At 35.4% G+C, this 14,110-nt stretch overlaps 1 long non-coding RNA gene across 1 annotated transcript; it reads right to left on the reverse strand.

Annotated features, from left to right (window-relative positions):
- Positions 1-2,823: 2,823 nt before the first annotated feature.
- On the reverse strand, positions 2,824-13,763 carry LOC309604972. Its single transcript, XR_014231188.1, has 2 exons — positions 7,549-13,763; positions 2,824-7,411 (listed from the first exon to the last, which is right to left on the reverse strand). It is a non-coding gene; the product is annotated as an uncharacterized lncRNA (long non-coding RNA).
- Between the last annotated feature and the right edge of the window lie 347 nt (positions 13,764-14,110).

Here is a 14,110-nt window from a genome sequence, read left to right on the forward strand (position 1 = left end):
CCTGTGATTCATCTTTTCAGCAAGTACTTGTAGCGACTTGCTTTCAGTCTCAGAAGTGGTCTGGGGCTTTGTTTACATGTTTCTCTCCACACCCTGTGGCTGACACATCACCCTGTTGCAGGACATTTGGCGGGGGCACAACAAGCCCCTACCTCTGCCAGCCACTGCTGGGCTGCCCCTATTGACCTCTGTGTTCCTCTACCTCACTCAGGGCTGCAGGAGTCTGACTGCTGCCATCTGGGCCCCCTCCAGGCACCTTGGTCCCCCAGCCCAAGCAGGATTGGGATACCAGGAAGGCAGCTGCCTAGAAAGGAAGGGACCCTTCAGCTTGTTCTGTACACCCAGCCTCTAACCCAGGCCCCCCTTTACCGCCGGGAGCTTCTGATGCTGAAGGTGACTTTCCTGAGTTCAGGGCATGCAGTTGAGTCCATGGAGCTCTCTTTACAGTCTCAGATTCTCATGAAAGTCCAACAGTGAGGTGGGCTCCCTGCCCACCAGGTTGTTCAGGACTCAGGCTCCACCCATCTCAGTGTGCATTGTCCCCTGGGGCATCGTCCTCATCTTTGTGGTCAGTCCAGGCCACAGCCAGGTCTGTGTCCTGGCTCCTCAGGAGACAAAAGTGTGGAGGAGGGTGGGATAAGGCACATCTACACTCCCCTGGTCTTTCCTGGTCTTCCATGGTCCAGAGCCCAGTCACATGATCACACCAGCTGCAAAGGAGGCTGGGAGATCACAAGGCAGTTTTGGAGTCTTCCCTCTAGCTTATTAGTGCCAGAGACTTATCAGACCACCAGAGGGCTGGAACTAGCCCCACAACCCCCTGGGCCATGAAGTCAACTGTATCAGGACCTGACTCCACCCTCAGATGGGCTAGCAGCAACACCAGGACACCCCGAGCTATGCAAACAGCCATGCTGGGACTTGGCCCCATGCACAAGCTGGCTGGCAGCCACCACATGAATCAGGGCCTGGCAGCCAACTGGGCCAATGGCCAGCTCCACCTACCAGAGCACCCACAGTAGTCAGTCCTCCCACAAGAGAAGGGCCAATGCAGTTCACATAAGGGACACACCTGGATCATAGCTCTGGTGACCAGAGAGAAGTGTGCTGCTAGGCCACATAAGACATCTCCCACATAAAACCACTTCTCCAAGATCAAGAAACTTAACTGAGTTACCTAATACATAGAAATAAACACAGAGAATTAAGCAAAATGAGGAGACAAAGGAATATTTTCCAAAAGGAGGAATAGGACAAAACCTCAGAAGAACTAAAAGAAGTGCAGATAAGCAATTTACTTGATAAAGAGTTCAAGGTAATGATCATAAAGATGCTCGCCAAACCCAAGAGAAGAAAGGATGAACAGAGTGAAAATTTCAACAAAGAGTTAGAAAATTTAAAGAAGAACCAAACAGATCTGATGAATAGAAAAACTGAAATAAAAAATACACTAGAAGGAATCAGCGGTAGATTAGATGATTCAGAAGAACAGATCAGCAAACTTGAAGCATAGTATAAATCACCCATGCTGAATAGAAAAAAAGAAAAAATAATTTTTAAAAGTAAGGATAGTTTAAGGGGCCTCTGGGGCAACACCAAGTGTACTAACATTCACATTATAAAGGTCCCAGAAAGAGAAGAGGTAGAGAAGAGGCAGATAATTTATTTGAAGACATAATAGCTGAAAACTTCCTTAGTCTGGAGAAGAAAACAGAATTCCAGATCCAGGAAGAACAGAGAGTCCCCCTAAAAATGAAACTAAAGAGTTCTACATCAAGACACATCAAAACTAAAATGGCAAAAATTAAAGATAAAGAGAGAATCTTAAAAGCAGCAAGAAAAAACAACTAATTATGTACAAGGGAACTCCCATAAGACTCTCAACTGACTTCTCAGCAGAAACTTTGCAGGCCAGAAGGGAATGATATGATATATTCAAAGTGATGAAAGGAAAACTCCTACAACTAAAAATATTCTACCTAGCAAGGCTATCATTCACATTTGAAAGAGAGAAAATTGTTTTACAGAAAGCAAAAACTAAAAGGCCTCAGCACAGCTAAACCAGCTTTACAGGCAATGTTAAAGGTAATTCTCTAAGCAGAAAAGACCACAGCTAGAAATATAAAAATATGACAGGAACAATAATAGGTAAAGACAAACATACAGTAAACATAGTAGAGGAATGTAGTAAAATTATCTGAATCTACTACCATCTATTAATTATATGTTTTGTGTATTAAAGGGTACACAAAATAAAAAATATGTAAAACATTATGTCAAAAAATTTAACTTTGGGAGAGGGAGAGAAATCCATGGTTGTTAGAATGAACTCAAATTTAAGATTATATCAACTTAAAAGAATCATATATATAGGTATATGTAGATATATATTTGGTATATATGAACCTTATGATAACCACAAACAAAAACCTAGAATAGGTACACACACACACAAAAAGGGGAAAGAATCTAAACATAACATTAGTCATTAAATTACAAAGGAAGACAACAAAACAAGAAAAAAAGGAATAAAAAGAACTACAAAAACAACCAGAAAACAATTAACAAAATGCTAATAAGTACATACCTATACTTACTTTACAATCTCTTTATTTTTTTTTAATTTTTATTGGTGTATAGTTGATTTACAATGTTGTGTTAGTTTCAGGTGTACAACAAAGTGAATCAGTTATACATATGCATATATCCACTTTTTTTAGAATCTTTTCCAATACAGGCCATTACATAATATTAAGTAGAGTTCTCTGTGCTATACAGTGGGCCCTTATTAGTTATATATTTTTTTGGGGGGGGGGAGGTTCTATGTTTATTTATTTTATTTATGGCTGTGCTGGGTCTTCGTTTCTGCACTAGGGCTTTCTCTAGTTGTGGCAAGCAGGGGCCACTCTTCATCACGGTGCACGGGCCTCTCACTATCGTGGCCTCTCTTGTTGCGGAGCACAGGCTCCAGACGTGCAAGCTCAGTAGTTGTGGCTCACAGGCCCAGTTGCTCCGCGGCATGTGGGATCTTCCCAGACCAGGGCTTGAACCCGTGTCCCCTGCATTGGCAGGCAGATTCTCAACCACTGCACCACCAGGGAAGCCCTAGTTATCTATTTCATGTACAGTAGTGTGTATATGTCAACCCTAATCTTCCAATTCATTCCCCACCCCCCTTATCCCCTGGTAACCATAAGTTTGTTTTCTACATCTGCAACTCTATTTCTGTTTTGTAGATAAGTTCATTTGTACCATTTTTTAAAGATTTCTCATATAAATGATATCATACAATATTTGTCTTTCTCTGTCTGACTTACTTCACTCAGTATGACAATCTGTAGGTCTATCCATGTTGCTGCAAATGGCATTATTTTATTCTTTTTATGGCTGAGTAATATTCCATTTTATACATATACCACAACTTTTTTATCCATTACTCTGTTGATGGACATTTAGGTTGCTTCCATGTCCTAGTTATTGTACATACTGATGCAATGAACATTGGGGTGCATGTATCTTTCCGAATTATGGTTTTCTCCAAATATATGTCAAGGAGTGGGATCACTGGATCATATGGTAGCTCTATTTTTATTTTTTTTAGGAACTGTCATACTATCCTCCATAGTGGCTGTATAATCCCTTTAACTGTCAATGGACTAAATGTTCCAGAAAAAGGAAATAAAGTGACTGAATGAATATTAAAAAAAAAAAAAAGCAAGACCCATAAATATGCTGCCTACAAGACACTCACTTCAGATCCAAAGACACACACAGACTGAAAGTGAGGGGATGGAAAAAGGTATTCCATGCAAACAGAAATGAAAGAAAAGCTGGGGGAGCAATACTTATATCAGACAAAGTAGACTTTAAAACAAAGACTAACAGGAAACAAAGAAGGTCATTACATAATGATAAAGGGATCAAACAAACAAGAAGATATAAGAATTGTAAAAATATATACACCCAACCTAGGAGCAACTAAATACATAAAGCAAATATTAGCAAACATAAAGGGAGAAACTGACAGTAATACAAGAAGAGTAGGGGATTTTAATGCCCCACTTACTTCAATGGACAGATTATCCAGATTGAAAATCAATTAGGAAAACACTGGCTTTAAGTCACATATTTTATTAGTTGACATTAATAGGTATATTTGGAACTTTTCATCCAAAAGCAGCAGAATACACATGCTTCTCAAGAGAACATGGAACATTATGCAGGATACATCACATCGCAAAACAAGTCTCAATGAATTTAAGAAGACTGAAAACATGTTAAGCATATTTTCTGATTCAATACATTAAAAGGATTTTACAACATGAGGAAGGTTCAGTATCTCAGTATAAAGAAAACAGTCAGAATGATACACCACATTAATAAATTGAATAATAAAACTCAGATTGTCATCGCGATACCTGCAGAAAAATCTTTTGGCAAAATTCACCATCCATATATAATAAAAAACTCTCAACAAAGTGAGTATAGAAGGAACATACCTCAACATAATAAAGACCGTATATGACAAACCTACAGCCAACATCATACTCAACAGTAAATGCTGAATGCATTTCCTCTAAGGTCAGGAAAAAGACAAGGATGTCCACTTTTACCAGTTTTATTCAACATAGTATTGGAAGTCCTAGCCACAGTAATCAGACAAGAAAAAGAAAAAAAAAAAAATGCACCCAAATTGAAAAGGAAGATGTAAAACAGTCACTATCTGCAGATGACAGGATACTATATGTAGAAACCCTAAAGGTGTCAACAAATAACCATTGGAACTAATAAATAAATTCAGTAAAGTTGTAGGATAAAAAATTCATATACAGAAATATGTTGCAGTTCTATACACTTACAACAGACCATCAGAAGAGAAATTAAGAAAACAATCAAATTTACAGTTGCTTCAAGAAGAATAAAATACCTAGGAATAAATCTAACCAAGGAGGTAAAAGATCTGTACTCAGAAAACTATAAGACATTGATGAAAGAAACTGAAGTTGACACAAACAAATGTATAAATACACTGTGCTCATGGACTGGAAGAATTAATGTTGTTAAAATGACCTTACTACCTAAGGCAATCTACAGCTTCAATGAAATCCCTATAAAATACCAGTGACTATTATCACAGATCTAGAAAAAATGATCTTAAAATTTGTATAGAAGCACAAAAGAACCCTGAATAGCCAGGAAAATCTTGAGAGAGAGGAACAAATCTGGAGGTATTATGCTTCCTGATTTCAAACTATAATATACAGCTACAGTAATCAAAATAGTATGATACTGACACCAAAAAGACATATGGATCAATGGAACAGAATAGAGATTCCAGAAATAAACACATATTTTATGGTCAATTAATCTATGACAAAGTAGGCAAGAATATACAGGCGGGAAAAGATAGACTCTTCAATAAATGACCTTGGGAATACTGGACAGCTACATGTAAAAGAAACAAACTGGATCACTTTCTCACCCCATAAACTCAAAGTGAATTGAAGACTTAATTGTAAAACCTGAAAACTCCTAGAAGGAAACATAAGCAGTACACTCTTCGACATTTGTTTTAACAATACTTTCTTGGGTCTGTCTCTTCTGGCAAGGAAAGCAAAAGCAAAAATAAACAAATTGGACTTCATCAAACTAAAAAGCTTTCCCACAGTGAAGTAAACTATCAACAAAATGAAAATGCCACCTACTGAATGGGAGAAGACATTTACAAACAATATACCTTATAAGGGGATAATATCCAAAATATAGAAAGGACTCATACAGCTCAAAATCAAAAATCTCATTAAACGGGGTGGAGGACATGAATAGATATGTTTCCAAACAAGACACACAGATGGCCAACAGACATTTGAAAATATGCTCAACTCACTAATCATAAGGGAAATGAAAAACTACAATGTGATACTACCTCTCACCTGTCAGAATGGCTGTCATCAAAAAGTCAATAAATAGTGAGTGTTGGCAGAATGTGGAGAAAAGGAAGAACCCTCAAGAACTGTTGGTGGGATTGCAATTTGGTTCAACAGCTCTAGAAAACAATATAGATGTTTCTCAAAAACTAAGAAGAGAACTGCCATATGATCCAGCAATTGCACTTCTGGATATTTACTTGAAAAACAAAAACACTAATTTGAAAAGACATATGCACTCCAATGTTCATTGCAGAATTATTTGCAATATCCAAGATATGTAAGCAACCTTTTTATCCATTGATAGGCAAATGGATGCATACAATGGAATATTACTTAGTTATAAAAAGTATGAAATCCTGCCATTTGCAACAACATGGAGGGACCTAGAGGGTATTAGCCTAAGTGAAATGAGTTGGACAGAGACAGACAAATACTGCATGATCTCACTTATATGTGTGATCTAAAACACAAAACAAAGAAAGAAAACAAAGTAAAAGAGACTCATAGATACAGAGAACAAATGGGTGATTGCCTGAAGGGAGGGTTTGGGGGTGTAGGCAAAATAGGTGAAGTGTGTTAAGAGGTATAGACCTCCAGTTACATAATAAATAAGTCAGGAGAATATAATATATAGCATAAGGAATAGGTCGATAATATTGTAATAAGTTTTTACAGAGACAGATGGTTACTAGACTTATCATGGTGATCATTTTATAATTTAGGTAAATGTCAAATCATTATGTAGTACACCTAAAACTAACCTAATATTGTATGTCAACTATATTTCAATAATAAAACAAAACAATAATAATGGTAATAGTAAAAGAGTTCCTTCAGCAACTACCTTGGAGCCACACAGACTGGTAACCTTGAGCTATGTGTTAGCCCTTTCGGTCTTGCACATCATCAATCCTGTAGGCTACCGTGTACTACAACGGATAATAGGATCTTTAGTAGAAAAATTATAACTACATGTAAAGGGGGAAATGTAGTGTCTCACTTTACAATGGAAGGAAAGAGGAGCCCCCTCAATTACAAACCTTGCTTGTACACAGATAAGTTGCAGACATGGATAGTAATCATTCTATGTCCAGCACTTTACCATACATGACCAAAAACAGCATGGTACCTGCATCCTAAATACTCCAGAGAATAAAAGATCTATATTAAAAAATTTAACATTTTAAAACCATATTGAAACTTTATGTTAAGAAATACTTAATAGTCAAAATATTATTGCTACCTTATACCATGTCAGATTTTTTAAAGGAGTAAGTGTGAAAGAAATTCAAAATATAAACTGATGTTTTAAAATTACTTATGAGAAGATAGAGGTATAAAAAGAAATTATTCTAAGCCTGGAAATATCTAATATTTATTTTCAAACTTGAATTAATATATTACTAAATTTGAGGTAATGGATACTACTATTGTTATGGTAATTATGATGTCTTCAGGGAAGCATTAAAATTCAGCCGGGACTTCCCTGGCAGTCCAGTGGTTAAGACTCCGTGCTTCCACTGTAGGGGGCGCAGGTTCAATCCCTGGTTGGGGAACTAAGATCCCACATGCAGCAGCACAGTGCAGCCAAAAAAAAAAAAAAAAAATTCAGCCTAACATTTACATTGCATAGCATTTTCTGAGTTCAAAATTGCACGCATTAATGCAAATTCAGAAGTTCTGGTTGTTATCTGTTTTGTATTAATTTTTTTTCCAACTAGGTGAGTCTAAAAGTAAGGAGGAACCACAAACAAATGCAGTTTTCCTACAGAAATGCCTTAGCTGTTACATGGTCCTTTACACTAAAAGCTTTGGAAAGGTGGTATTTTAGCTTTGTATGTTTCTAACACTAATTGCTACTTCTACACACTGCAACACTCTCAACTAAGTTTTGTGATTTATTTTTAAAGAAGAACCTATTTTGAGAAGAGATTTGAAAGTTACATACTATGAGGACCAGTATTACCTTCTGCCCACTTGTTAAAAGATTGAGTCCTGGACAATCTCATTTTTGGTGGTATATTACAATTATGATACAGTACTGCGAAATGAAAGCTGTTTTTTTCTCCAAAACTTAATGTCTTATATTGTCCATGTTTCTTTTTAATCAGAAAAAAATAGAATGAATATCACACTCACTGAAGGTTTGAAAAGTCCTTTGGTTAAAACAGCAATGACAGAGGCGATCCATGTACAAAACACAGTTCAGGGCTAAAAATCCAATCACAGAGATGCTAGAAATGAAGGATGCTAGAAATAATAAGGAGCCTATAAGGTCAATTTTATCATCTAATCAAAGCTTGTGTTACAGTAAAATCATTTTGTTCTTGTTTTTAAATCAAATTTTAAGGAGCAACACTGAGTCCTAATTTTTACTGAATAAGAAATTTCATTTTATTTGCAAATTTGAAATCATTAATTTGAAATCTGTTTGTGTAAGATTCAAAATAAAATTGAGGATTTACTTGCCTCAAATTCTTTATTGAACAAGTGAGTGGGAATGTGGTATGGATGTTTTAAAAATAAACACAAATTATCCAGAGACTTGTGACAAACCACAAACTCTGGCAAAAGGAAATTATAGAGTTTTACTTTAAGAAAAGAATGTAACTAAAAGTTGTGTGTAAATCATTTTATTTTTGCAAGGTCAATTTCAAATAAAATTCAGAGTCTGTAATTATAAATGCACTTCCTTTCTACTCCTGGAAATACACCTATCACACTAAAGCATAATACTGCATTTATTTCATGTAATTGTTGTGCTGGCCATAATTGTTTGTCATGACTTTCTCTTAATTCACCTCACCTCACAGTTACAAATACACTTCTATATTGAAGGCTAACAATGTTGGAACTCCAATCTTATCCTCCGTGCTTAACTCCATACCCATATAACCAGGTAATTTTGAATATTTTACCTGAAATTCTCAAAGTAAATTTAAATGTGCAGAAATGAATTTACTATCCTTCTGACACCTGTAAAACTTAACATGATTAAAGGTTACCAGTACCAATCAGATAACCTGAGATAAATCTTCCCTTTTCTTACCTGGGAAAGGAAATACACTCCAACAGAGCTATCTACTCCAACTCCATAAATAGCTCTCATTCCTCTCTTTAATTACAGCACTTCTAGCCAATATAAGGGTGGATACATTACCCATGCCTGACCAAACTACTGCATGAATATGTAAAAATTATAAAAATAATTAAAATGTTAAAGATTGAAATTCTTCCTATTCATGTAGTTTAGAGTTTTATGGACATCTGTTCAATTTATCTTTTGTATCATTTTATAGAACCCTACTTTATTTCTGGTATGGTTTTTTGCCTTATTGTCTATTTTGTCAGATATTAATGCATTCTTACCATCTCCAAGTTGTTTTTCTTCTAGTATATCTTTTTTACCCTTTGACTTTCAAACTTTCTTTCTCTTTTTCTGTATTGTCCATATATATAGCAGTAAATACCATATAGCTACACTTTCTAAACATATATCGGGTGATGATCTGCCATTTGTGTTTTGAGACTTCAGTCAATTTTTAGATTTTTTCCTTACTATTATGTACTTTCTATTTGTCCCTCTTTTTCACTTTAATTTTCTTTTTCTGTCTGTCTTGCCTTCTTTTGCAATTACTCAGTATGTAGTTTTATTTTCTCATTCTATTTTCCCTCTACTTGTTGAGAAGCTATGTAGTCTATGTCTCTTTTTATTGATGTATAATTTACATACAATGAATAGCTCAGGTCTTCCATGCACAATTTGATCATATTGAAAATGCACCTGTATAATCTATATTAAATCAATATATAGAATGCTTCCATCACTCCTGAAAGATCCTTTGTTCACCTTCTCAGTCAAACCATCTCCACCCCTTGAAACAACCATGTATCTGATATCTATTACAGATAGCACAGACTAGTTTTATCTGTTATAGAACTTCATATAAATTGAATCATACGGTAGACTCTCTTTTGTACTGGGCTTTTTTCACTCATCCATCAGTACCCATGTATCAGATGTTTATTGCTTTAAATTGATGAGTAGTACTCCATTGTATGAATGTACTATAATTTTGTATTTTGGGTTTTGTTTTATTAAAATACATTCTCCTGTTCATGGCCATCTGAGCCATTTACAGGTTTTGGTTACTGTGAATAAAACTGCTCTGAATGATTTTGTTCAACCTACGTGGGGGTGTGTGCACACAGAGTTTCCATTTCTTTTGGATAAATAGCTAGTTGTGGAATTACTGAGTCATAGGGTAGATGCATGTTTAACTTTTTAAGAAAGTGACAACAGTTTTCCAAAGTTTTCAACTATGCTCATCCTACTCCCTACTTACAAGCTTTGTGGTTTATTCTTTTATTCTTACAAACATATGTATTATTATTGTTTCACAAGTTTGTTTAAATTTACCCACACATTTGCCAATATCTTTGTCACCAGAATATTCTGGCATCAACCACAGATCTTCCCCATGGGATGATTTTATTTCTTCCCCAATTCCTGCCTTGATATGTTATCCTGTGAGTGTCAGCTGACAGTAAGATCTCTCAGGTTTTGCCTTTATAGTATCAGTATTTTATCCTCATTCTTGAAGAATAGCTTCTCTCAATATTGAATTCTTGAGTGTTCATTTGTCTCAGAATTTGGAAGATACTCCACTGTCTTCTGGTTTCCATTGGTGCTGTTAAGAAGCAGCCATCAAAGTTAATTATGGTGACTTTGGAGGTGATTTCTGTTTCCTCTCAGGCTATTTTTCCTTCTTGCTGTACAGTTTCAATATTACAGGTCCAGGTTGGATTTCTCTTCACTCTTCACTAATCTGTTGAGATATACGGAGCTTCTTAGATTTTTGATTGTTTCACTTCAAGTGTTGCTTCTCTCCATTTTTATTCTTGTCTTCTTCTGGGACTCTGAAAAGCTATATGGTGTAACTTCTCACTCTCTCGTCCCTGACTTTTAAGCACTCTGTTGTATCTTCATCTCTCTGCATTCTGGATAATTCTTAAAATGTATTTTCTGTCTTAAAGTTCTCTATTAAACTCTGGAATTTAGTCTATCTTTGAGTTTTAAAATTCAGTTAGGTGTATAATATATTGTGCACACACATGTATTTATAATATTTCTACAAGTCTTATTTTGTTATATTTAACTCTATTATTCTTTGTAGTTTTTTGTTCCTTGCTTTTATTTTTATTATGCTCTTCATTTCCTGAAATGTATTTAATGTAAATATATTGTATTCTTTGCCACCTGATAATTCCAGTTGAAATATATGTTAACCCAACATATTTTCTGAAACTTTTGTGGGTCTCATTCCAGGGGCATTATTTCAATATGTACTATGTAACTTTTTATTGTCAGCAGCATATTCTCATTGGAATTGCATCTGCGGGACATTTTTATGCTTTTGTTGATGCTATGAGTTTATTTGAAAGCCTATCGTCTACAGACCGTTTTAAATTCAATTATCTGCTTCATATTTTCCAGACCAAACAATTACTATGATTTCAGACATAAATCAGGGGTTACCTGGCTCATAAAAATTTATCAGGAGAGACTATTTCCTCCCACCTACCCAATATCAATCTCCAGTTCATTTGTTTACTATTCCCTCTTAGTAGGGAGTTTATTTAGTATTTAATTTTACACTGAGACTGGTCCCTTGAGGTCCCACCTTTCTATAAAAGTCTTTTCTAAGATGCTCCATCTTTAGCAGAGAGTAAGCTTTAAGTACTATTCCCTGAAGCTCAAGGTTTCCACAGTGTGGCAGAAACTTTTCGTTGGAAAGATGGTTTTGATATGCACTACTAACAGTAGTATTTTTGCTTTCACTTTATGAGCTCCATAAAGAAAACATCCTTTCTTGCAATGTCAGATCAGAAATGCATTTTAAAAGGTTTAGAATATTATATTGAGCATTTTAGTTCTTTCGTTTGGAAGATGCTAAGTCATTTGCCATATTGCTAGAGATGAAAGACCTTAGTTTTCTTTACAAGCTAATTCTTTCTCCTATTTCAAGACTTAGTTCAGGCATCATGCTTCCTCCAGGAAATCTTTCCTATCAGTCCAGAATAAGAACAGTTCTTGTGCTCCAAAAGTACCTTAAATATTGCCATTTTATATTTAAATTATCTCTCTATGTGACCTCTGCCACCGTTAGACTGTTGACCCTCTTGGGAAAGAATCATGACATATATCTCTTCCTTCAAGGGCTGCACAGATTATGGTAGGGACTCATTAACATTGTTATATTAATTACTTGACCAGCCCCCTCACTCACAGATATGCAAAGTTCTGACTCTTTTCTGGTTCCCTGGTTTCCCTTTAAAGCAACTACCTCTTGGACTAGCAATCCCAGTTCTAGTGCTTTTAGCTTTTTATCCCCACCTTTTCACCTTATGTAGTTACCATTTATGTGTGTGCATGTGTGCAGTGAGAACACTTAAGATCTACTCCCATAGCAAATTTCAATTATATAATATAGTATTAGTAACTATAATCACCATGTTTACATTAGATCCCTGAATTTATTCATCTTATAACTGAAAGTTTGTACCCTTTGGCCAACATCTTCCCATTGATCCCCCACCCCACTCCCAGCCCCAAGAAACCACCATTCTACTAGTTCAATATTTTTAGATTCCACATATAAGTGAGATAATATGGTATTTGCCTTTCTTTGGTTGGATTATTTCACTTAGCATAATGTCCTCCAGGTTCATCCATGTTGTCTCAATTAGCAGAATTTCCTTTTTTTTAGGCTGAATAATATTCCATACATCATATTTTCTTTATCTATTTATCCATCAATGGAGACAGTTTTTTTCCTATATCTTGGCTATAGTTAATAACTGCAATGAGCATGGGAGTGCACATATCTCTTCAAGATACTAATATCATTTCCTTTGGATACATACCCACACGTGGGATTGCTGAATCATGTGATAGTTCTATTTTTAATACTTTAAGGAAACTCCATACTGATTTCCATAGTGGCTGTACCAATTTACATTCCCACCAACACAAAATAGGAGAATATATCTGTAAATCATATATCTGACAAGGGGTTAATATTCAAAAATATAAGAAACTGATACAATACACACACACACACACACACACACACACACACATAACCCAATTTAAAAAACAGGCAAAGAACCTGAATGGATATTTTTCTAAAGATGTACAAGTGACTGAAAGGTATATAAAACTATGCTCAACATCACTAATCATTAGGGAAATGAAAATCAAAACCACAATGAGTTATCATCTCACACGTTTTAGGATGGTACTCATCAAAAAGACAAGAGATAATAAGTGCTGATGAGGGTATGGAGAAAAGGAAACACTTGTATACTGTTGTTGGTGGAAATATAAATAAGTGCCTTTAGATTTTAATCTGACATATTTGCATACAGTTATCTTGACTTAAAACTATAAGAGCCTACTTTAGAAACATGAAAAGCAATTAATTTCTCACATCTGAACAGGACTTTAATATTTATCTAAGCTTAACCCATGGTCTTAATTTCAATCCTGTTTTTACTCAAGGCCTTTATTGTCATTCATTACTTCCTATTATTTTCATTCTCTTGAAGTCCCAAACTTTATTTGGAAGCAGAACTCATACCATCACTTGTGGCACTGATCCATTAGTGTCTAGGAACACAGACTTCCTGGAAATATTTGTCAGTTTTTATCAAAGGGTTGCAGGAAGGATTTCAATGGATAAAATAAGAAAAGCACATATTAGAATCCCTCATATATAATAAATGTTCAACTCAAAATAAGACTGTTATTGTTGTTATTAAGAATATATCAAACAAATAAATGATCATTAGTACTATTATTATATTTTGGGGAAATTTCATGACTGGGGCTCTACTGGAGATCTTTTATCCCCTCATGAAACTGCACATCTTGTTGAAATGAATTAATCTTAAACTCTTCCAGTCAGGAACAAGGTTAAACAAAAGTGTAATATAGGAGAAAATTTCCTTTCATGCCCCTGACACATTTCCTCTCTCTCAGCAAACATTTAAGCACATTGTTCCTTTACAAATGTCTTATGCTTTCACACTCTTTTGGGCCCATGTCTTCTGAATTAAAAATAAATGAGGCATTCATTTAAACTATGGAGTTATGGAATTTTAAAATTACCCCATGT

The sequence above is a fragment of the Balaenoptera borealis genome (genome assembly GCF_965194805.1).
Source record: "Balaenoptera borealis genome assembly, chromosome: 11".
Taxonomy (NCBI): domain Eukaryota; kingdom Metazoa; phylum Chordata; class Mammalia; order Artiodactyla; family Balaenopteridae; genus Balaenoptera; species Balaenoptera borealis.